Source organism: Chionomys nivalis, chromosome 3 (genome assembly GCF_950005125.1).
Source record: "Chionomys nivalis chromosome 3, mChiNiv1.1, whole genome shotgun sequence".
NCBI classification, from domain to species: domain Eukaryota; kingdom Metazoa; phylum Chordata; class Mammalia; order Rodentia; family Cricetidae; genus Chionomys; species Chionomys nivalis.
The window spans coordinates 38519889-38545733 of NC_080088.1; the positions used below are offsets into that span (position 1 = coordinate 38519889).

Consider the following 25845-nt stretch of genomic DNA (forward strand, 5'->3'; position numbering starts at 1 on the left):
CATTCTTCATTAATTCATTAAATGGACAACTACCGGTCATTGTCCTTACAGCCGTGCTCATTAGAATAATTTATTCAGTTAATCCGGGTGACATTTATCGAGCATTTATATTTTGCCATCTAGTAAACCAGTAAGTATAGCTTGTTGCACCCAAAGAGTTTTCTGAATAAAACTGAATAGGAGGTCCAGGGGGAAAAAAAATCATAAGTATTGAGGCAAGTAAGCAATACGACCAACTTGATGAATATATCTGATTAAATATCTGATTAAATGTCAAATTTGCCTCTTGATGAGAATTAAAAGTGTTTCCATTTCATGTATCCTTGATCGTCCTCTTTCTCTGAATCACATCAGATTCTACTTGTTGACTTCCAAGTGTATCCAGCTGGGTTGAGCTTGGAATTCTTACCAAAGGAATCATCAGTTGATGCTTTGAGCTCTCCAGGCAGACAGATGGGAATAAATCTGTAAAAAATACTAAGTCCAGTGTAAACTTAGCACATGTGGCGGCAGGTAATATTATTATCCCAGTGGCACGCACCGGTATTTTCTTAATAGATTCTTTGAAAATTCTTTCTTACACTATGGACCTTAGCTAGGCCGGTGGCTCTTAATGGAGAGACGATTTTTGCCCCCGCAGAATCATATGGTTAAGTCCTAAGGCATTTTTATTTTGTTTTGTTTTTACCCCTGGGGGAAGGAGACTGCAGGGCAGGTGAGTGGTCCAGCAGCAATCCTGTGAGAAGAGGCTGAGGGATCTTGGTGCTCAACACTCTGTAATTCGCTGGAGAGGTCCCCAGGACCACAAGTCATAAGCTCCTGGCGCTGCGCGTTGAGGAGAGCAGGAGTTTGTAAACTTCATAGCTGTGGCTCGACCTGTTGCTAGCTTGAGCTCACTAGACAGTAAGAGAGAAAACAGCACAGCATGAAACAGGGGTTCTCCCAGGCTATCTATCTGAGTGCTCATATCACCATCTCTAAGCCTAAAGTTCTCTTTTAAGACGCTTTGATTCCTTTCGTGGCAAAAAAAAAAAAATCGAACTTGGGCTGGGAAGTGAGTCACTGCTCAGCAGCGAAAGGACCTTGTTTTTCTTTCTCTGAATATATTTCTTAATAACTTCAGCATGACCCTTCGCACTTGCTGGTTAAATCCTCTTAATGCTTACAACAAGCGGAGAAACAGCTATGACACCGTTTTTCAATGGCTAGCTAAGGAGAGTTTTTTAAATACTGAAAATAACCAGAGGACAGCGAGCCCTGGCATCTATGTTACATAAGCAGATGTTGAAGGGACAAGCTGGTGCGGAGCTGTCTCTGCAGATGGACCTCACAGCTGCGCCAGTCTCGGGAGCGGCCTGGACGCAGCACACTTAGAAGAACTTTCTGTGGAAGGAGCCTGGCAGGAGTGAGGAGGGGTGGGCCGGGCTGCAGCAGCCAGCTCCCAGGAGCAGGGCGCCTGGGGCTCCCAGGGCCGATCCCCTCCCACCTCTGTCTGGGCGCATCCGGCACGTCGAGTCCTCCCCCCCCCCCCCCAATCTTCCTCGCTCTGCCTCGCTTCAGAAGGAACCCTTCAGTTCTCCTTGGCCCGTTATTTGGTTTTTCGATCACAGGGAAAACACCTTAATTAGTGACAGTTGCCCACGGTTTCTCTCCCTGCCAAAAATATCACGCAAAACTGGAAAACAATCTAGTACCTATCCCATCTTTCAGAATCAGATCCCCATCTCTCTCCTCCTCTACTGCTACTTGGCTCCCAGTTCCCAAAATCCATTCATTTCCTCCCCAACCTTCTGTGGTCTCTGCCTTTCTCTACTTTTTTTTCCCACCTCTGTTTCCACTCCTATCTCCGCCCTCCCACGTCCCTGACTCTCCCCACTCCGGCAAGCTCCGGTCTCTACCCTCTCTGCCCCTCCCCAGACAAGTGTCCGACTCCACGGGGGCAGCCGGCCCGCCGCCGGCCGCCCGGCTCAATCTCTGCCCACCTACTGTGAGGAGCAGCTCCGCCCACCTGTCCATAAAAGCCAAGTGCAAGTTACCCGCAGAGCGCAGAGGATCAGAGCCCTTCCTTGGTCCTCGGTCCTCTCCGTGGGAGCCCGAATCCCTGTCTCCCAGAGCTCAAGGTAAGATAACCTTTCTAGGAGCAGCTGACCTACAGGGGGTTGCTGCCCCGAGTGAGTCGCTTCTGGTCAACACGCTTACTGAGGGCTGATTCATAAGGATGCTGGGATGAACAGTGAGTTTCTTAACTAGTAAGTGGTTTGAAAACAAACTTCTGTTTGAACAGTAAAATGAAAATTCCTTTTTGGCAGAAACAACAGCATTTCTATTACAAAAATCTTTTCTCTTTTTAAGTCACCCTCCCCTGCCTCCCTGGTCTGTCTGACTGTTGCTGAGGTTAAATGTATCTCTGTAAGGTGTTATGCTTGTGGTTTTGATGGCAAATATTTCACGTATCAGAAGAGGCAGGGAAAACCGTCCCGTTGTCAAAAACGCACTTTAAAGGAGCACAATTAGTTTTCTAAAAATAACACAGTCAAATGGTCTGCTGACGATTTTGCGGGGTTTTCCAAACCCCCAAGACAGCTTCCGTGGGTCCTTTAAGAAGTATCTTTTCAGGTTTAACTGCTCGGAAAAAATGATGTGAACCGGTGCCCTTTGCCTGGGGACAGTAATCAGGTGGCTGGTAGATCGGAAAGAACAAATCCCAGTTTACAAGCTGGGGTAGGAGGAGCCAGTGCAGGGCTACCTTTCCAGAGCATCCCCAAAGGAGACATGCGTGGAGACGAAGGAAGTATAGGAGAGAACTCTGTGAAGGCTATACACACCTAAAACATAAAGTGTTTCAATATGCTTCTCGGAGAAGCATGCAAGGCAGATTACACCATTCTTCCTGGGCAACAGACTGATGTATAGAGGGACCCGCCAGGAAGACGTCAGATGAAGCTTTTCATCCTTCCCATTCCCTCTGCCCTCTTCTAGCAAATGCAAATCTGCCTGGTTAGTGACTGACTCCCCCAGAGCTCTCCAGCAGGGAGAAGACCTTGGGTGTATGGGTGGGTGGGTTGGGGATTGATCTGTTCTTCTTCCAGAGTGCCTTGCACCTGTGGGAGGAAAAAACAAAGGAGACGGTGACTTCTGTAAGAACGTGGGCCATGAAGTTTGCCACCATACTCTGTGGGTTTTGTGGGATGAAATGCTGTCACGTGGAGAAAAGCCCTCTTCAAGTGTTCCATCTAGGGAACTGCCGAAGGCTGCACTTGGAGGAGACAAGCCTGGGCTGCCAGTCAGGAAACCAACCCCCTATTTCAGCCCTTAAGGTTCTTAAAGGGAGAGAACTGTTTACACTTTCATGCCTGTTCCTTGTATGTTGTTTCACATGGAAAGGAAATTTTCGGTACATATGTAAAACACCTCCCTATTAAAGAAACACAAGACTTGGGTCTTTCTAAACATTCTCTTTATCTTTCAGATATCAAAGGAAATAACAGAAATTATTTAAAAACTGTTTCAGATAGAAGGGCTTCAATACAACTATTCCCATGAAAGAGTTACATGTGGAGCATGTTACGATTTTTTTTTCCCAAGTGGAAAAATACTGCAGAGTGTGGTTTCCTTTAAGACAATGATATAAAATTACTATTGGCCAAGATAATATGTGACCTGTGCATATTAAAATACCTTTATCTCTAGCCACAGTGCAGTACGCTTGCTTTATATCTAACATGAGCAATCAACCATGTCAAGACAAAGATATGAGACATAGCCAAACCAAGTATTTGGTACACTCAAGTTAATTCCTCCTTTAGGGTGGTACTTGACTCCTCCTGCCCAGCACCATCAGGGTAAAAAGATATTGCTTTCCTCCACTGCTCTCCCTCATCAAAGTTAACTGCTCTAAGGGGCAAACCCTTGGATGACAGAACTCTGTTAAAGCTGTATTTGAGGGCTCTAATTATTCTCTGAAGGTTTGCTTCTGCTCTCCCTGACAGTCTGGGCAGACCAGTTAAGAACAGTTCAACAGTAACCACCTTCCCTGTGTGCTGTGAGGTTTGAGCATCTTGGACTGTTCATGCTGTAAACCTCCCAGGGGGCATCAGCAGTCAAAATGAATCTTTGCATGGGGTACATACTGAATACAATGGAACTTTACCTCTTATGACTTTAAAAAAATCAGTGGCGAGATATTATTTAGCTATCCTAATATCACCCCTTCTGCACAGAATGTCAAAGGACAACCCAAGGCTCCTCCTCCTGTGTGTGGCCATACCCAGTCCATGTCACTGCAGCAGGCTACTGAGAACTCCCTAAAAGTAAACAAGAGGGGGTGTCTCCTCCACAAGAGATATCCAAAGTGTGCCCTTCAGATTCTGAATGCCTGCCCCACTTGGAGAAACACACGTTTGAGATTTCTTTTCCTATTTATGAATAAATAAAGTATCTGCATGATCAGAAGGCATATGTTACTTTATTTTTATTTATAAAGAAAAAAGCAAAGGTCAGGAAAGTAAAATCAACCAGAACTGAGAGGGAAGCTGCGAGAATCATAGACATTCACTAAGAAAATAGAATGGTCCCCATCTGCTATCAAACATGACCTCTTATTTATGCAGAATTATGGAGGCTGAAGAAGAGCAGAAGTGTCGGCTCTTGAGCTTCTCTTTGAATTTTCTTTCCTAGTCAGTAAGAGCACTGCCACTCGTAAGAAGCATCTCTACTACCCTCCTCATGAGTCTTCCTTCTCCTCCAGAAGACAGCGGCATGGTTCTAAAACCTGAAATGATTTCAGGTGTACCCACTTCAAACTCACAGGAATTTGGGCAGTTCTATTTTTTTCAAGCTGTATTGTGCATATCAAACACCATCTTTTCATCTTATGTTGGGAACACCTCCAAAACCTGAAGGGGATAGTGTTATGTGAGTGTTTTCAAGTTAGGGGTATCAATTACTCCTCTTCTTTAGCACGGCAGCTTAAAGAATGACTAAGGCTTCCAGTCTCTGCTTCTCCAAGTGACTCTGGAGAAACATATCTTAGTATGTCCTTCCACATCCCCTTGTGCACATAATTTAAAGAAAGCACAGACTGATCCTGAGGTTTGAGAGCAGCCTTACAAAATGAACTGTTCTGTTGAGTAGAGTAGAGGATCGGAAGAGTTAAGAGGACAGTGAATGTCTCTGGAATTTAGAGAATCTTCCTCTTAGCATTGTGCTAACGGATATCTTTTGATACGTTAGGCGTCTAGTGGAGGGGGTTCACGGTGGGGGGGTTCAGGGAGGCTGTTCACAAGTCGTTATCAAATACTAAGGACATAATCATATTCATCATCATAATAATAAAATTAATAAACTGTCTTAAGATTTCCTAATTAACTAAAGTTTGCACCCCACAGTCCTAAAGCAGAGCTTTGCTGGTCCCCCTTTCCTTTGCAGAGAGATGAAGATGACTGAAAGGTAGGAGAGTCAGCCACATTTCATTACCAAGAGAGAACCTTTGGGTCAGTGGCTGCAGCGTGGCTTCAGTAACTCTGTTGTCTAAGGGCAGAGGCCCTGTATGAAAAATGAAAGGGGTCCCTGGAGTCTGGAATATCTCCAATCTGGAAGCCCTGGGTACCCCAGTCCAGGAAGCCATTGATGCTGCATGAGATCAAACTGAAGTAAGTAAAAGAAACCCATCCCCCAAACTAATCACAGTGTCATCACCTAAAATACTATCCAATACCGCTAGCTCAGTTGGCAGGAGCCCCCCCACCCCCGTGAAGCTACTGGAGGAGATTTTATAAGACGCTGGAGCACATCTGTGGATGGCTTCCATGGTCTTCTGTTTACTCGGGGCTTGCTTCCCCTGTTCTTCCTGGAAAATGCAGCCAGCCTCCTGGGGTCTGTAGCTGCAGTCACCATCCCTGGCTGCCACTGGCATTGCTTCTCCCATAGAAGGGGTGTCCTGCACCGTTACAAATGATGGCATTCATTCTTGGGGTTTTTCTCGTTGCTGCGAGTCTCCTCATACTTCTTTTAAACAGACTATAAATGTTGACTCCATCAAGTCATAAAGTTTTACAGTTTTCTAAACTTTAACTTATATGCATGGATGAAAAGTCATCAAGATTTTCTTTTGGCCTCCAGTAAATTATTTGAGGTGAGTTTTGATGAACTTTTATTTGTCCAGTAAGTTCAAACTTCTGGAAGGTTAGTAAAGAACTCAGACAATACAAATATAATTCCTGGAAGGGACTTTGAGCCTAATTTCAACTAAAAGTTCATGTTAGAGATGGAAAAGGTCAGAAATATTGATGTCATTCACAAGGACACCAGATGAGTATAGTAAGCTGGGGCACAAGGGACGAAACTCCCTAGCCAATTCTACATCTTGAATAACTGGTCCTTTTTCCCGCTCAACAGGAATCTGGGGTGTACCTAACTGTTCTGAGTAGCCTGTAAGAACTTAGCATGGGGCTCTCAGATGGGAAGAAGTTTAGGATACAGCTATAGCTTTACTGAAGAATGTGTCTAAGAGATATGAAATGACCCTCACAAACATCTTTGAGATTACTGATAATTAACATCACAGGGAACTTCATTGCCATTTTCCATGACAGAATCTGAAATATACTAGCTAGTTGGTAATTCTGTGTTGAGTTGGGGAATAAGTGAATAGAGAAAAATTTTAAACAGAAAATATCCATTACTTTCAGCTCCTATGAAAGACCTGTATGTATTCTTAGGGACATAGAAGTACTCAAATCCCGAATGTATCAAGCTTAGGATTTCCTCTTATGTTATGGAATGTATGATCTCATAACCTGATGGATGGCTGGAAAATCACCTTGTCTGAAGAAGTGGGTAATTTTTCCAACTTTTACCTGTGCTCTAGAATTATATTTCTGTAGCATGCTTAAAAGTTAGTTTCAATATTTATATAGAAAAAGAACATTGAGTAATTATTTGCAATAATAATTATTTGAAATAATATTCTTTATACTGTTCCCTCCCAAAAGACAATCCATCGATTCTGTCCCTCCCCAGTTCTTTAAGGAGAGGAGAGGCAAATGCACACAACAGCCAATCAGAGAAACGGTGGATCCACAGTGACAGGAGGGTCAAGGCCCGATGTGTGTGGAGACAGAAGGAAGAAATCCAGGAGCCAAGAGTGTAGTGAGGGAAAGGCCGAGCCCCAAGCTTTCACACTTGTGGTGTAGAAGAGGGGGAAGCTCCAGAGCAGTTTGGAGAACTGAACTACAGACGTCTGTGGCTGTCTGTCCAGTCCCTCTGGAGATGAACTTTCTATACCAGTATTATTTAGGTGTAGCGTCATTTGAGGGCTGGGCACACGGAGAAGACTTACAAGCCTTTGAACTCTTGCTTACCTTTTCCTTCAACTGGGGAAAGAGCCTGGTTTGACCTCACTTTAGACTTAACGCTGATGCAGGGTAGTAACTTAATGGGTGTCAAGGCATCAAAATTTTCTCTGCTGAGATAATACAATTATTAGTAACACATAAAGTTACCCCACCAAACAATACTATGAAGAGAGAAAAGAACATTCTTATGTCACTTACTAGAAACACTTCACACTGAATCAGTGGACAGATATTACTCCAGTGGCCTCTTCAGTTAACTCTGAGCGTGCCTGCCAACTGTTTGCCTGCCTTTGACACAGCAATTACCTTCTGAAACTGATTTATTGTATGTTAAAAAATCTACGCAGTCAAAGTTTAAACATTGTACAAACATTCCTTTAAGTCTTTTCTGAAGAGTGCCTCTCCTGCGCACCCCATTGATGTGTTGGCACAGGGTATTTAGGCATTGGGTCATTGAAGTGCTGAGATTACGATTAATCATGTCGTGGGCTCTAACTAAATAGGCCTGGGTGTGGGTGTCAGCTTTTGGCTTCTCCAGGCAATAGCATGTATCCAATTTGTTGAGGAGCTTCTCCGGTCCCTTCTGTTAATTAGATAAAACAGCTGTTTTTGTGAAAATGTGTGTCAGTGAATAATTGAGCTAACTAATGCTGGTTTATGCGGAGCTTTTTCTCCCTGACCACAGAGGGGTTAAGTCTCAGCTGCCTTTGGTTTTCTGAGATGACCTCAAATCTTCAAGAACTAAGCAAAGAACATGTAGATGGGATAGCTGAAACACATTTGCAAGCCACTATCCCTTTAATTTTCTATTCCTCCCATTAGCTTATACCCTCTAATAGTAAATCTAAATTTGCTTCATAAATTCAAAATGTCAACTGTACATTGCTATGTTTTTATATACATAGCTATTTTGTGTTTGCCCAATCTTAAAGTCTAGAGTCATAATGTTAACAATATCAACCCAAATGTGTGATTGCCTTTGGTTTTTGGGTTTTGGTTTGTGTTTGTTTGTTTGTTTGTTTGACCTGACATAAAATAAGGCCAAGAAGTAAAGAAAGAGGGACAGTAATGGAGCTAGAAATTTGTGACCAAAATTGTTGAGGTTGAAAGAGTGAGACAAGAAAATGGGTCTTCAGCAAAATACACTATTGTATCCTCAGCCCCAACTTTAAAAATGACAGACCCAGGGTCCCAGTTCCCTTTATTATAACCCTTCATGGCCCAATGAGTAGATGGGGGAGTTGCTTACCAGTAGGGGGAGCCAGTATGCTGATTGTCTGGAAAAGACATCTCTGACCCGAGGGGATCTTAAGAGTTAAGATTTTTCTGAGCAAAGTTAAGAATCTGTTGTAACCAGTGGCTAGAATGTCCTTTGCATTGTTAGTTTTCTTTTCTCTCTCTCTCTCTCTCTTTTTTTTGAACCTAATTTAAGCCTCTAAGAATAAATCACTCACTTCTCAGCAATGCCAAAAATGTCCAGGCTTGCAGAAGTTTATTTGAAAGAAAACCAACCCAGTCTTAGAAAATGTTCTTTCCAAGGCCACCACCAGCCAAGACTAAATCTAAATGCTCAATTCAGTAATAAACAAACGCCAGCAGCTGATGATCAATGAGAGACTGGCTGAGAGGGTAGGAAAGGTGCCATGACGAGGCCTACCCCTGCTGCAAGGGAGCTGGAAGAGAAAAGACAAAAAATAGACTAGCCAAGCGTCTCCAACCAAGATAGCCCAGAAGCACTCCCCTCCTTCTGGATCTCCCCAGGGAGCAGCCAAGGTCTTGCCTAGACTGAAGTGAATGCCTTGTTGAACATTTCCACTGCACAGCTGTGGGGAGATGACCTGTTAAGACTTGAGATGCTTGCGTAATTCATAACCCTTTGGGGGATAGAGATCAATTAGGATGGGGGGGATCCTTGGCACGCCAGATAAAGGGTGCTTGCTTTGTAAAACTTATGACATTTGCAGGAAAGCAGAATAATCCTCTCACTAAGTATGATGTCACCAGAATTGAAGCTATGACAGTGATATGTGTGTGACTTGAGAATTCACCTTCCCAGATCCCAGATAGTCTTTAGTATTTTAATCCCTAAACCACCTTGACTCCCTGGGGCCCAATGCAAGCCACTTAACCATCTATGTGCTCTGGTTTATTTATCTTCATCTTCCAATGTATTGTAAGCAGTAATGCTGCCAGACCATGGGTTGCCAGAGCTATTTATTCAGAATGCTGACTGGATGGCACGCATAGCTCCTGGGAATGGCTTGTGACATTTATGGAGAGCCAGTCAACATAAGATAGACTTTTAAGTAGCTGTGTCTTCTTCCAAGATAGAACAAAAGTATTCTTCTTTCTTAGAATGCAGAGGGAACTAGCAACTGTAGCAGGAAGTCGGACAAGGCCAAGGGTAAGTGAAAAGAGAAAAATAATGACTAAGTTATAGTTTAAAGAGTTTTGAAAATTCTATATATTTACCAAGTGATGTTTAATCACCTGCCAAAGGGGACTTTCACAAGAACTAATTTTTTAAAATTGCATTTCTTTAGCCGGCGGTGGTGGTACACACCTTTAATCCCAACACTCTGGAAGCAGAAGCAGATAGATCCCTGTGAGTTTGAGGCCAGCCTAGTCTACAAGAGCTAGTTCCAGGACAGGCTCGAAAACTACACAGAGAAACCCTGTCTCAAAAAAAAAATAAATAAATAAAAATAAAAATTATACCTTTTATGGGTGGGAATTAATAACTGTTGAAACAGAGAGACGGCTCAGAGAGTAAAAGCCCTTGGCACCATGCCCAAGTACCTGAGTTCAGTCTCCAAGACCCACATGGTGGAAAGAGAAAATGAACTTCCACAAATTGTCCTCTGACCTTTACATGAGGCCTATGGCGCGCGCACACACACACACACACACACACACACGACACAAAAGGAATTAAAATAAAATAAAAAATAGCTAACATGTTATGTAAAATTCGTATCTCTTTTTGTCCACACTTGCTAAAGTGAATTTTAAATAATTGCTACAAGGGACATAAAAAGGCATTTAATTAGCATTTGATCTTGAGTCTCTTCTACTTTAAAATAACCCTTGGGTTTTAGTATTCTATAGAAGAGTTTGACGACAGTTTGGCAATCACTTTCCACTTCATTATTTTAAGATCTGCTGCAATAAGGTGTTAGCAGTATTGCCTGTTATTGTGTAATACACGCTGAGTGGGTATTGCTTTAACAAGCCATGAGTAAGGAAGCACACCAGGATGCTAAATCTCTAGGGAAACAGCACGATGAGATGCCTTGGTCTGGACATCAGTTCTTCTAGTACAGCAATCACAACAGCAGAAATGCCACAGTTATTCACACTCTCAGGCTCTTGCACTCTTTTTCCCTCTCTCGGTCTCTCCCTCTTTTCCTCTTTTCCTTCCTCCATCCCTTTCTCCTTCTCTAGTTCCCTGTATTGCTCTTATTGCTACCAAAACTAAAGTCCTGAATATATTGAAATTGTCTCTTCCTTCTCTTTTAATTTTCATTTCTCAGTATTTTGTTTTAGAGGCCTGGCCAATGGTGAGTGACGAGCTTCATAACCAAGGCACTTAGATATTTTACTTAATTCTGGGAAATAGTTCATCAGTTTCTGAGCTTACAGTCTGTCTCATCTTTATCACCACTAGTCATATGAGATTAGGCAGATTTACTCTCATCATTTGCATTCATACTACTAATAGGGAACTAATTTCAACAATTCAAACATACATGTTGATGTTCAAGTATAACTTACTATCTCTGGGACTACTGAGTTTATGTAAGACACTCGGATTTGCCACCTTGTAAACTTCTCTATTTCTCTTAGAGCTTTAGGAATTCCCTTGGCCCTCACAAAGTTAGCATATAAAGGCCAGTATACCCAAATATGGCAATTAAGACCCTTTCATCAAGCAAATAAGTAACTCATAGTCATCCAAGAGAAAAGAAAGAGCAAACCCATCATTCACAGTTATACAAATAGATGCTTCATGGCCAGGTGTGGCAGTGCATGCCTTTAATCCCAGCACTCAGGGGACAGAGGGTGGTAGATCTCTGCGTTCAAGGCCAGCCTGGTCTACAAAGCACGTTCTAGATAGCTAGGGCTACACAGAAAAAAACTCGGCTCACAAAAAAGAAAAAGAAAAGAAGGAAGCAAGGAAAGAAGGAAGGAAGAAAGGAAGAAAGGGAGGGAGGGAGGGAGGGAGGGAGGGAGGGAGGGAGGGAGGGAGGAAGGAAAGAAAGAAAGAAAGAAAGAAAGAAAGAAAGAAAGAAAGAAAGAAAGAAAGAAAGAAAGAAAGAAAGAAAGAAAGAAAGATATTCATGCTCTAAGTTATCTAGCAAAAGAGGCGCTGGTCCTGCTACCTCTCTGTTCCTCATATTCCAACTTAACCAAGAAGAAAACAGAGCATCCTCTCAATTAAGCGAAGCAATTTGCCTAGTGCCACACAGCTTGGAAACAGCAGAATCAGTATGACCTTGTAGGTCCCACTGCAAAGCCTGTCCCTGATCTGTTTCTCCTTGTTGCTTCTAAAGATGTTCGATCCTCAAAGGGAGAGACAATCTCTTGCACCCTGGGACAGTGCCTCTGACTCATGAAGTGAGAGGATTCCAGTGGCCCTGTTCTTAGACACTGCTGACTGGCTCTGTTTCTTGTATAACAGAATTTTAATATATTTTTTATTTTAATTTATTTTTCTTTTTTGTACTTTTTCTTCTCTAAAAACATGTTGCAATTCTAGAGCCAAAACGTAAGGGCTTTGTAATTAGAAAGGAAAAAGAGGAGGGGGAGGGACCTATCATCTCTCCCTGGGGTAATTTTGGAGAGTTAAAATTTCTCCCGCAGTTCCCTCCATGTGATTGGCTTCAGGTCATCTGTGACCGTCACTCAGCACAGGAGAGTCTAACATGCCATTTCTAAGGCAATAGAAATTCATGAGATTATACGAGAAATAGACTGCAACAAAAGCACTTTCACATGTTCCGTCAACTTGCGTGTGTCCCCGGATCATTTTCCCTGGAGTTGCTTTACTGCAATCTATAACCAGACGGTGCGAGTCAAGAGCATATAGATGACTCTCCGTGCCATTTGAGTCATCTAGAGAAGCAGTCACGGTCGCTGGTCCTGCTGTTCAGCCTGGAGTTAGAGTGACACAGACAACAGGGTGCACCAAGCCTTCCTTTGTGATTCACAAGAGAAACAAAGAGAGACATCCAGCATCTTAGATCTTTTCCAGGTCGCATTCTGATATAAACCTGCTATATCAATCAGATATATAAAACAATAAACTGACCTTGTTTTTGTCTTTCACCCTCACTCTGGGATTGAAGTATTTCTTCATTTCATTGATTAGATTTATTTAGATTTATTTATACTGCCCTTCCAAGATTCAAGTCACGTCTTCACTATGCAGACCAGACACGCCTGTATCCAGTCTACTCAGGTTGCCCTATGTAGCTCTCCATGCTCTTTAGTACGTTGAGTGCAGCCTAGCACCAGGGGATAATGCTGATCCCCATTTATGCGTCTACCTCCTTGCAGAAGGATTCACGTCTAATTAATCTCTGTACCCTCTGTGCATTCCATATGAGAGAACTTAATAAATATAAGGGAAATAAAGAACCAGAAAGGGGTAATAAAGTGAGCTGCACAGTAAATGACAAGACTCTAAGTGTACATTTTTCTACACTTCTAAATTGTCCTAAAAATATGCAATTAGTCTGAGTCTTTGAAACCATGATATAATCAAATATAGGCAAGATTAGTTGATATAATCAATTTAGGCAAGATGGAAACTGCTTCCCTTCCACAAAGTCCTTGACTGTCAAGTCTTTCATCCTGTCCCTCACAAGTTTCTAGCAAGAATTTGAACTGAACCAGATGGTCTGAGTATTTTTTTAAATATTTCTTTTAGTTTCCTTTGCTAAAAATGTAAAGCTCTCATTTTTTTACCTGTCAACACAGTCATGTGTCTTCATCTTATTAATTAAAGGCCTTCTACATTTTTTGCTTACATTCATCTTCTCTGGTTCTAAACTGATGGTTACTGCAAATGTCAGTAACATGTTTTCCCAGCACAGTTTTGGCAGGGAGTTTGACGGAACTTCTACAATGATAGAAATCTTCTGCACCTGAGCTGTCCGGTGTAGTAGACACCACTCAGATATGGAGAGCTACTACACAGTTGAAGTGAATGTAACATAATAAAGGTGTTGAATTATTTTCTTTTATTCTTTACTTTGGTTGGGTTTTTGTCAACCTGACATAAACTAGAATTATCTGAGAAGAGGGATATCAGTTGAAAAAGCACTTCCGTGGTATTAGCCTGCAGGAATGTCTAGAGGGCATTTTCTTGATTAGTGATTGAAGTAGGAGGGTCCAGACCATTGTGGGTGGTATAACCCTTGGGCAGGTGGTCCTACAATATATAAATAGCAAACTGAGCAAACCGGGGGAAGCAAGCCAGTAAACAGAGTTTCTCCAGGGTCTCTGTTTCAGTTCCTGAGCCCAAGTTCCTGTCCTGATGGATTTTCTAGTTTGCCTTCCCTTGATGAATGATGAATAGGTAAGCCAAATAAATGTTTTCCTTTTTCCCAAGTTGCTTTTGGTCAGGGCCATTACCACAGCAAAAAAACAAACAAACAAAAAAAGCAAATTAGAACAATTTCTCTAATTGTAAACTTAGTAGCCACTTGTGACTAGTGACTACTGTGTGAAACAGCACAGAATAGTTCACTTTTCATGTCTTATGACACGCAGTCTTCTGAAAGAATGAATGAACACTATGGAGATAAAAGCTAAATAAGACATGCTTTTCTTCATTCCCAATGAATAATTGTGATGGAAGTAATCTTTATTAAATATGACTTGATTCCTGGGTGTCTCTATAAGTCTCATCAAAAACTTCACCTCTGTAATTTAGCAAGGTTGTATCTTGAACCAACAAAATGAGATGTGGAGTAATTTAAACTAAATGAAGACACACAATAACCCCTCCTAGCTTCATCTCCTTTCCCGTCATGGGAAAGCGTGGTTTTAATACCTACTGAGGTACTCAACTACTTCAGTCTTGAACATGACCCTTTCTGCAGAGAACAACTGACCCTGGGTATCTGAAAGAAGGATAGCTAGCAGAGTCTTGCATTTCTTCACTCTCTGAGACCTCACTTTCTGAAGGAGACTAGTTCTTTTTCATGGATTTTCCCAGAGCCAGCAGGGCAGAGGAGGTAATGTGTCCATGGAATTTGGCAATGATGTGGCTCTGGCACTAACTGGCTCACTGAGGGCCGTTCAGGAATCCATCATGCCAACACACCAACCATGCAATACAAAGTCTGTGTTGGGCAAAGCCAAGAACAAACTGATTATGCTGTCTGGCTGCAGAAAAGAGTCTCACTTGTTAATGAGCCTTTCAGAAAATACCTCTAAATGAATCTCTAGTAGCAACAGTGTATAGAGGTGTTTAATGATATCAGATGCCAGCCACACTATATGTGACTCAGCAAAGATCAGGCAGGGACAAAAGAGCCACTGGATAAACCAGGCAATCAGCTGTATCCTCTCCAGTCAGAGCTCAGTTTATTTGGAGTGATTGTAAAAACCTTCAATGAAAACTTTTCTAAAATAATAAAAGAAAAGAATTTATCCTGTTATTGTTAACCATCTGACATCACAAAATAATTATGGGTGTGCACTTTCCCCTGCCTTGCAAAATATTTATAAATTGTAGCATAAGCAAACTGTAGAGGCAATGTTAAAGATAGCAATAACATTTAACTTGTAAACTTTTAATATCTAGCTATAAAATAATTCACATTTGAATACATATCAATAAAATTCTCATCTGTAAACAGGGCCCAGTGGCTAAAGAAAAGAATCTTTGATTTCTTTTCTTCAGGACAAATGTGTTAGAGCTTTTTTGTGTTTTACACTTATGAAATTAAATTTATTGCCAGTACATCAGCAAGAGTGTTAGTAAGGCCCTTAACCTGGGAACATTTAGATGTGAAGAAAATCGATAAATAGAAATGACAGTAATAGATGGTCTTTGAGGAGAAACAATGGATGGCATGTGTTTTGTATCTAATTCTTCATTAGATTTGAGTACAGAAGCATTTGCTTGTTACACACGCTAGACAGAAGACCCTTAGAGAGATAAATCACTCCCCATCATTAGGGGAGTGTTGGAACTCAAGTAGTAGGCTCGCTCACCTCATCTCCAAAGTCTTCTTTCTACTGACCTGAACTGAGTCTTGGCTATTTTATCTATGCTGCAGAGCACCCTAGAAGCACAGAAGACCAGCCGCAGTACTGGGAGGACCAGCTGCAGTGCAAGAAGGTCCAGCCGCAGTGCAGGGAAGATCAGCTGCTCTGCAGGGAGGGCCAATCACAGTGCAGGAAAGCAGAAAGTTCTTCAGGGGCTCTTTAAGGGTCAAGATTTCATAATTGCAAAAGTTTTTCCGAAAGCATGGATTTTTGGGTATAAAAGGGCAGACCTCTGATCTTAGCACTAAGGGGCCTAAGGTTGGAGAATCTCCAGTTAGAGATCATCCTAGGTTGCATAATGAAAATGTGGGGAGAGAAGAGATAAATAAGTAATAGATTGCTCTGGAAGCTGTGAACATCTCTACGATATTAATGCTTCCCATGCATAAACATGTGCAGCCTTTTCATTTTTATCTTCTTCATCAGTTTCTTTCAGAAAACGCTGTGGCATTTTTATTGCAGGAGACTCTCACTTCCTTAGTTAATTCTAAGCATTTGGGGAAGTAGGTGCTTTTGTGAATGGGATTGTTTTTACCTTTTTTTTCTCAGCAAATTTGTTAATGTACTAAAGAAACTTATTGTTGGTTGTGGGAAGTTGAGGAAGTCCTGAGTGAATGTATATTGTTGACATGGGCACAGACACATCAAGGACCCAATGCCTCAGACCCATGGGAACAGCAAAGCCTTCTCCCTACAAGTTAGGCTCAGAATTAGCAAACCCTTCCTCTCACATTGTACAAACATTGGTAGTATGTTCAAGAACCAGAAACTGCAGCTTTTTCCTTCCGAACATTTACAATGATTTACATATATGCAACCTGAGACTATTCCCCTACACAGACTTTCTCGCCAACTCCTCTTCCTGTGCTGTCTGTAATAAATTAGCCGAAGTTTCCAAGTTGTTGCCTAAGAGAAGCCCACTCCATCAGAAAATGCACAGACACAGCCCAACTGATCCCAGCTCTTCCTTATGTGTGTCTGTGTATCTTCATTCCTTTTATTCTCTTGCTGCCCTACTAAGGTTTTCAGAACCCACACAGAATAGGAAGCTACGATTGATATATAGATAGTATACAGACTTTATTGTCGTTCTTGTATGTTGATTTTTAAATCTATTATTTTAGTGAATTTGTTTTTCAGTTGCAATAGTCCTCTGGTGAAGTCAGTATACAAAAGAGATATCAGCACACGCATCCCATTATCACAACACTACTCGTAACAACTAAGATAGAAGATAAGCATGCCATAGGTATCCTGGTCCCTGTATTTATACATTTATATGGCTAACATGCTTTTCCAAATCATGTACATAGTCATTAAAGCATTAAATGTAAAACTCCTATTTTGCTTGAATTTCATTTTTCTGCAGAAAAGTTTCTAACCTCTTTGGCACCATAATATTGATTATCAAGAAATCATTTAATTCAGGCTCCCTCAAGAGAACCACACTAAGAACTCATTGCCTCAATAGGAAACTTGTAAGCTAAAATGAAATGTGTTTTAATTCCCAAAGAAAGTGGAAAGAGAGCTTTAAGAATTTCAAAAACTGTTCCTCAAGTTTGAACCCTCTGTTGATTGACTAGGACTCCAATCTCAACATCATTCATTCCTTCAACAAATAGCTATTGGGTGCCTGTCACATGCTGAACCCATGCAGACACCATCAAAGTTTGATTTACCTGCACCCATTGCTTATAGCTGTGAGGGACAGGAGCTAATAAAATGTCACTTGGCAAATGAATTCACAGGGAATGTGAGAACAACTCTTAGTTCTACAGTATATATTTAATAATAAAAAAGTGTCAAAAATGCTCAGAAAACACAAGACAGAGGTCATTAGTATTTCTATTCATAATCAATTCCAGTAAGTCCTTACTAAGTCTATTCACCTTTCCTTGACAAATAATTCTACCAAGCATGCTTTACTGAGTTCAAAGACCAGAGTAGATCTGAAGAGCATTGGAAGAGGAAGAGGGCTACAATAGCAGATGAGTTGACAAAAAAGACAGAACTGTGGAGACCTACTCATAAAGCAAGAGGGTAAAAAAGGGCTAGGGTAAGAAGTTCAAAAGCATAGTGAGATTCACTGTGGGGACAATTGGTTGTCTGACTGTAGGAAAACATCACTAATCACAGCTGGTATGAATTCGTTAATTCATTTTAAAATGAGGAAACTGTGTATTTTAAATGCATAAAAACAAGCATTTTGGATTCTTAAACATGTTAGTTATTAAGAAATTTTTAATTAGGCAAAATGTCTCATTTCCTAAAGAGTCTGGAAACTTGAAGCAACTCTATTGACCTCCCATAAACAAGTATGCGTAAAAATGACATGAAATAGAACTTGTCCTACGCCACCAAATTTCACCTCCCTGGACTGTAGCATAAGAGATTATTAACTTTGTGTTTGTCCGTTTCCAGTAAAAGCATGATCAAAGGCTTTACCTGGAATTCAAAACCTTGAGTTCATGCTTCTTTTCATCAAATGCAGCTGAGACCATGGAAATTACCTCACTGTTCAGTGTCTCAACGTATCTGTTTGTATAATGAGAAAAACAAAAGCTGGTCTCACAGGAATCCCATGGACTATTTCAGAATTTGGAAATGCTTAGCATAAACTCCAATAATGGCCTAGTTTGGGGTTATTATTTTTTAAGCAAATAGCCCTCAAGAAAAAGATGTAAAGGGAGTCTTTCTTTTCTCCCTTCCTTACAATCTTTCTTTTCCAAAGAACACAACAAAGAAACAAAGAGCCAAATACATTGACTCATGTCTTTTCCTAATAGTGTTGTGGTCAATTTGCTCCTGCATAAAGAAAGTACTAGTAAAGCTTTGAACTCTGAGTTCTGGAAGGCCATGAGTGGAAAAATGTCTTTAGCAAAGTCAGCCCAATGTGCATTCGAGAGTAAAGCCCACTTGGGCATCCTGGCCCTGCCGAAGTCCTTTTCTGTTGTCTGAATTTTCTTGGGGAGGGGGAGTTTGAACTTTGCCTTTGAATGGAATTTTGAGTTGGTTTTCCTATATTTTTTTTTAAAGTCTTTACTCATTTAAAGTCATAAGATGGTCTCTCAGCTGTGCCTATAAATAACTGACTCCTTTTACAGCTCAAGATACATGAGCTTCATTCATAAACTTGAATAGGAACTGAGAGTTTTCACTAGGAGACTTCCAATCCTAAAATTAGTTAACAGCCCCAAGGTTAATAGGATGTGTTGTGGCTTTTGTAGAATGTTTCTTCTACAAAAGTCTGTCACCACTTAGCATGGTGCATGCTGATATATCTAAGAGATACTAGGCTTATCAGTGCTTTATTGTGGTTTCTTGGGTTTCACTTTAATGCTGAAAGCTATTGTCATTCTGAAAAAAGATAGTGTTAGTACATTCCCAAATATTTAGTATCATTCCTGATAAGACTATGTAGCTGTCTCACCTTATGTTAAGGAATTTGTGTCAGTACTAAAATCTCATCACTAAAATGTCTGAAAGAGATCTCAAGATGTCTTCCTCTCTCCCACAGAGGAAGAAGCATGCCAGTGCATTATTGCCAGACACACATCCAATCTGCAGTCCATTCTGCTCTTCGTTCTTTCCCTCCTGTTGCAGTGGCACAGATTTCTCTTCCTAAGGTTTTGCTCTGATCAAATCTGACCCCTCACTACCATCACCTTTTGAGACTTACTGATTCATAGGCCACATGCAGTGTACTTTCCCAGTATGGATCAGACTGTGATTCACTCTTGTTTCAGTGCTTTCTGAGATAGCTCACAATGCTAAGAATCTAAACTCTATCTCAGGATTTACAAGGCTTTCCACTGACAGCACCTGGCTGTCTTTTCAGCCCCATTCTTTCCCACACTACCTACTGTCACTAACCTAAATATTAGCTACAATACTTTTTGTTTAGATTTGTTTATTTGTGTGTATGGGTGTTTTGTCTGCATAGACGTGTAGGTAGAGACTGATTGTTCGTTCCCAATCAGACTTGAAATAACCTCACAGAAACTGTATTAATTAAATCACTGCTTGGCCTATTAGCTCTAGCTTCTTATTGGCTAGCTCTTACATCTTATATTAACCCATTTTTATTATTTTATATTTATACTACAAGGCTGGTGGCCTACCAACAAGGTTTTGACTAGCGGCTCTCCTCTTTCTCCTCTGGCGACTACATGGTGTCTCCCTGACTCTGCCTTCTTTCTCTCTCTCTCCATTTGTGTGTGTGTGTGTGTGTGTGTGTGTGTGTGTGTGTATGAATCTAAACTCTATCCCAGGATTTACAAGGCTTTCTACTGACAGCACCTGGCTGTCTTTTCAGCCCCATTCTTTCCCACACTACCTACTTTTGTTTATTTTCAGCATGGCTATGTTCTATTAAACAGCTTCTTTATTAACCAATGGTATAGTGGGAAATCCCATATCACCTCCACTTTTCTGTCTAAATAAAAAGGAAGGTTTTAACTTTAACATAGTAAAATTACATATAATAAAACAGGTATCAAGCAAGAATTACAGTTGCAATATTTATACTTTATCTTTTATCGTAAGTAAGAAAAACTATATTATTACTATTTATTCTTCACCTCCAACAAAGACTCCAGAAGGATATACTATTGCCTAAGTAAACAGGAAGTACATTGTAAGCAACTTCCAAAACTCTAGAATTGACAGAGATATCTCACTGCCTGGACAGTTGCCCAAAGTTCTTCTGTACTGTTTGGGCATCCATCTTTAGCATACAGGCCCATAATATCTATCAGACTTTCTCATGAAGCAGGAAATTTCAAAGACAGTTCTGCCTATATTGTCTGGCAGAGTCTTTCATGAAGTAGAAACCCTGAAACATCATCTTACCTTTAGACAAGTTCAGTAGTCATTTTTCTGTGGGTCCTGCATATCCAGTTCATACAACATACCATCAAGTAACTCAGGCAAGAGCAGTTTCTTGCCCAAATGATTAGCAAACTCCATAAGGAGCCTCTTCTATGCCCATCTTCCTCTTGAAGGAATTGGTGCTGCCAGGAGATGTGTCTCATTGTCATGGAAAGTCCTAAGTTCTTAAACATCTTAAATACTATATTCTGTTAGTCTTTGAAAGGTTTGAAGATTATCTATCTAATTGAAATATGTCTCTATATATCTATAAAACCTAACTAACATGATTACAAGCTTGACTATTATAGATGACTATCTATTAACCTGTACTTCTTAATTATACATTACATTTTTAAATAAGCTTCACAAACACAGTACCTTAATCAAGAGCAGAAATATACATAGAACAAAATTGACCTTAAATTTGTATCAATAAACCAAGATACATACCAATGCAAATCTCTATATCATATCCCCCTTTAAATGTAAACAAACTTTTATAAGCAATCATTTAGGGAATTTAGACATAGTTCTCTTCAAACTTCTTCCTACTTTTGGTTAGTAGAAGTATTTTTTTGGGGGGGGCATCGTTCACAGAGACCTTTCAAAGGGTCTTGGTACATCAAACAACACTACTCTAGAAGAAATACACAGGTTCTCATTCTCTGTGGAAACAAAAGAACCTCTTTTCCAAAACAACATATCCTTAGACCCAAATTGAAGTCAAGATACCTTTAACACATATATCTTGGTTTAGCTTGGCATCCCATTCAATTAAATGTCTCTCTGTACTTAGCTTCTTCACAGTAAAAAAAAAAATTGAATGAAAACACAATGATATACATAATTCAGAGTCTCTGTGAATTTTCTATATTTACATGGCTTATTTTTTAACTTCTTTAATCTATGACTGTCTGTACTCTGTCTCCTTAAAGACTTTGTTTTATTTTCTAAAACCACTTACTTTCTTTTATATTTCTATATTTTTTTCCTCTCTTTCCCACACACATTATGTCTCATTTAGAGGTCTGAATCTGTCCTATTGCATATCTGAAATCCTTTTCTGACCAGGACCACCTTTTAAAATGTTAAGCAGTATGGCTAGGACTAAGTCTGCTTTTCCTGTTGTCTCTGCCTAGTCCAATATGACAGAGGTCCATTCAGTGCTCACTATGCAAGTCATGTTCACAGCCCCATTTCCAGGCACACAGAAGGTTTATGTTGCCATTAAGCAAATTGTATCACTCTGTTCACAAACCCCATTTAAATGATCTGTAGTCAGACCTCCCCAAAGAGTCAGAGCCATTTGTGTTGGCAAACCAGAAAACCAGCTCCTAAAGAAGCCTCTCAGCCTTCCTTGCCACTGCTGAGTCAGGAAGACCTCTCTTAAAGGAGTCGTGGAGCTCCTGCTCTCTGCCAGCAAACAGAGCCCATCCCCCTCAAAAAAAAAACAGCTACCAAGAAGCCATGCTTAACTCTGTTCTTTTATGTCTAGAATTCCTTTCCGAGCTTTCTCAGATTTTATGTGGATGTAGTTAGTCCCACATTGGGTACCAATTTGTAGGCAGAGACTGCTTGTTTGCTCCCAGCACCAAGACTCAAAATGACCACACAGAAACTATATTAATTAAATCACTTCTTGGCTTATTATCTCTTGCTTCTTATTGGCTAACCCTTACATCTTAAATTAACCCATTTCTATTATTTTATATTTTATCACAAGTTTCATGGTGTACCGGTAAAGTTCCTGGGCATCTGTCCCTTCAGTGGCTACATTGCATCTCCCTGACTCCACCTACTCTTTCTATATATGTTTTCCAGTCTGACTGTATTCTGTTAAGTATTGGCCAAAAGAAGTTTCTTTATTAACCAATGGTATACAAATGGGAATAGCACATCACGTATGTTTGCACAACATGTGCATATATGGTGCCCTTGAACATCCTAGAATTACAGTTAAAGTCATAAGCAGCTGTGTGAATGATGGAAATTGAACCATGTCCTCTTGAAAAGCAGGCACTACTCTTAACCACTTAGCCATCTCTCCAGACCCAATAGTTACAGTTCTTTTTGCAAGTGTCATAACTCATGTTACTTAAGACATTTATTCATGCTGCTCTGTTATTTCTATCTAGAATATCCTACTTTCTCCTTGCCTCCCAGTTCTCAACAGCTTTGGCCCTTTACATAGAATTGGAAGACTCTGCTGGGTACTCTTACATTGTCCACATTCCTTGTAGCATCTGACACTGCCAGTGTTTCTGCCTGTTTGTCTCCCCTCCTGATAGACTCCACTAGTTGAGTCCTGAAACCATGTATAGTTAAGAAGTACATGTGACTGAATAAAAGACTAAAAGAATGATACACAAACAAAATCAGAGAAAAATACAATAAAATAGCAGAAATAAAATAGAATCAGCAATCAACTAGGCATGTAGAAAAGGTGATTACTTGAAAGTGTGATAAACTGTACACATATATGAAAGCTGGAAACCTCAAAAAAAGAAAAAGGGGGCCCAGCACCATACCGCAACACTGATGAGGCAGAGACAGGAAGATCCCTGGAGCTTGCTGGCTGACAGTGGCATCAACTTGGTAAGCTTCAGTTTCCATGAGAGACCCTGACTCAAATAATAAGGAAGATAACAATTGAGAAAGATACCAAATATTGACCTCTGTCCTACATATATACGAATGTGCTGCACATCACACACACACACACACACACATACACACACACCATAAAAATCAAACAAGAAAAAGTCAGAAATCAAGTTTCCAACAACCATAAACTGCTGTAGTGCTAGTGTGTTAGCTGCCTTTCTCATTGCTCTGACCTGACAGGATGCAATTTAAGGAAAGAAGAGTTTACTTTTACTCCTGCTTTAGGGAGTTTTAAACAAATCAGACCAAGGAAGAATGGTAGTGGGAGCATGAGGCTACTAACTCACATCTTGTCTGATAAGGAACCAGGAAGAGATAAAGGATTATTTGCTTTCTCCTTTTTTCTTTTACTTTCTTTTTTAATGCAGTCCCTAGTCCCAACCCATAATGAAAATAAACCTGATCATCACAATCCTTAGCCAGCTTCTCTCATCCTCATCCTGGGGAGTTCCCTTAAAGTGTTTGAAATTTGGTCCAAGAACGAACTGCACCATGATTCTGTCCTTAAATTAATTGAACCTCAACTTTACGGTGGGTTGGTGGCCAGAAATCTATATTTTTTAACGAGCATTCTCTGTAATTCTAGATGTTTTAAGTTCTAAGCCAGAAGTGAAACAAAATAGTCACTGACTGAGGAAACAAGAATAAGGAGTAACTGGTGGTAGTTAGTTACACACAGTGAGACCATAGTCACTTATATGTGTATTTGGATACTCTATTAGGCTACTTTTCGCTGCTTCATCTGTGATGAGCTAATGACTAGCTGACTCATGGTTGACCTCTAGATGTTCCAACAAGAGTTGTGTATGAAGGGCCCAGCGCAGGGGTTCATGGAACTTTAGTCTCCCACTTACTCTCTCACTGTTGCCTTCCTTTTCCTGTTTGAGGCACGGCCCAATATAATTCATCTGTATGTTTTGTCTGGACAGATGAACACTCAATAAAACAATCCCTTGCCCAGGACCTGGACAAAGTGCTAATAATAATAACTATTAATTCACTGTAAATGATTACTCCTCTGAGAAAGACAAACATATTCCATTTAGTCCCATTGAGACTGTGGTTTTAAAGCCCTTTCCAATTTTACATTGTTGTCAGAGAAAAATAACTAGATATGGATGACTGGCCAAAAAAATATCTAGAAAGTTCTATATGAGGAAGAGTGGTTCACTTCAAACCAATGTTTCCTGTTTTGATCACAGGCTCCAAATAGTCTCATTTTTTCCTTTGGGTTTTACATATATTTTTGTCATTTATGGTCATGCTCACATTCTGTCGTGCTTATAGTGAATCCAGAATAAACACAATTTCTGTGGCTCTTCTTATTTATAGCTTAAGATTATCCTCCACCTTCTTCCCAAGACCCTGCTCCATCACTGACCATTTTACGTCAGTACACTGCACCTTAAGTTCCTGATAAAATAGAACGTATGTGATGTGGGCAAGAAAAACAATACATCTTGACTTCCCCAAAATAGTCCGCATCAAATTTTTTATGTGTAATTGAAAGCATATTTTTACAAGCAAATAGAGCCCATAAACTAAGAAAGCCATATGGAAGCAGCAAGTTCAACTTTTCTGGTTTTTAATAAACTGCAGCAGAGGACTGTAGAAACAGTAAGGCATTACGTCCCAACCCAGACTCAGGACAAGTCAGCGAGATGCCTTACAAGTGTACAGAGTTTCCAGAAAGGGAAAGGAGAGGAAATTCATGCATGCAGCATGGTTTTGTATCCCTTTGCTATTATTGGTGTGAGAACCATGGGTGTCTGTACATAGGTGGTAGGGCTGAAAAAGGAAAAAATTACCCTTTCCCATTCTCATCTCAACATCTAAAACCATAATTGTCATTCAGTAATTATTCTTTTAAAATGTAATCACAAATATCCTTCTTGGCAAAATCTTGATCTCAATTACAGCACCATTGTCTCCCAGAATTTTTGTCTCATCTATATTGTCACACAGCCTTTCTGGTCCCTGAACTTGGAAGTGTATGGTATCACAGTGATGTTCACAATGCGAATCATTCTAAATCTTATGGTTGGATCCTTGACATATATTAAATCATTATTACTTACTGGCTTTTTTTATAACCTTGCTAGGTACAAACTACAACTGACTTATTTATTTCATTTATAAAACTGCACAATTCATTAAAATAAACCACTTTATATAAAATGTTAGTTATAAAGCCATTAACAGAAATTAAATAATGGATTTTAACCCAAGGGATAAGAGTGGTATCAAATTACAAGTTATATGTTTTTTATCAAATGTACCCTTTTAAATTCTTAAAAACTATAAATTGACTGAAATTTATTTAATAGTTGGCTATAATTAAACAAGCTCAGACTGTTTGGACACAATGGCAATGTATGTAAATATTCTTTTCCAATTTCCATGTTAATTTTTAAAGTAGATCTCATTTATATGTTGACAAGAAAGTAAAGAAGGAGGAACAACCCTAGACCATTAGTAAAAGTCTAAATTGGCACCATTTTCATAGATTTTTCAATCTAGTGACTTCACTCCAAGAATCTAGTCTACTTAAATATAGTATACTTGTACAATGACCTAGATGATTGTTTTATGATACAAGAATAATGGTACTTACCAAAAAGCACAGAATGAAAAGGCAGCCTACAGAATGGAAGAAAATACTTAAAAATCA

General features: G+C 40.2%; 1 protein-coding gene across 1 annotated transcript in view; it reads left to right on the forward strand.

Moving 5' to 3' along the window:
* The first annotated feature begins 1929 nt into the window (after window positions 1-1929).
* The window catches only part of Col8a1 (collagen type VIII alpha 1 chain), a 131143-nt gene continuing 107227 nt past the window's right edge, over window positions 1930-25845 (forward strand). Inside the window, exon 1 of the mRNA XM_057765927.1 lies at window positions 1930-2120. The gene's annotated coding sequence lies outside the window, so the exon portion shown is untranslated. The remainder of the gene's footprint in view (window positions 2121-25845) is intronic.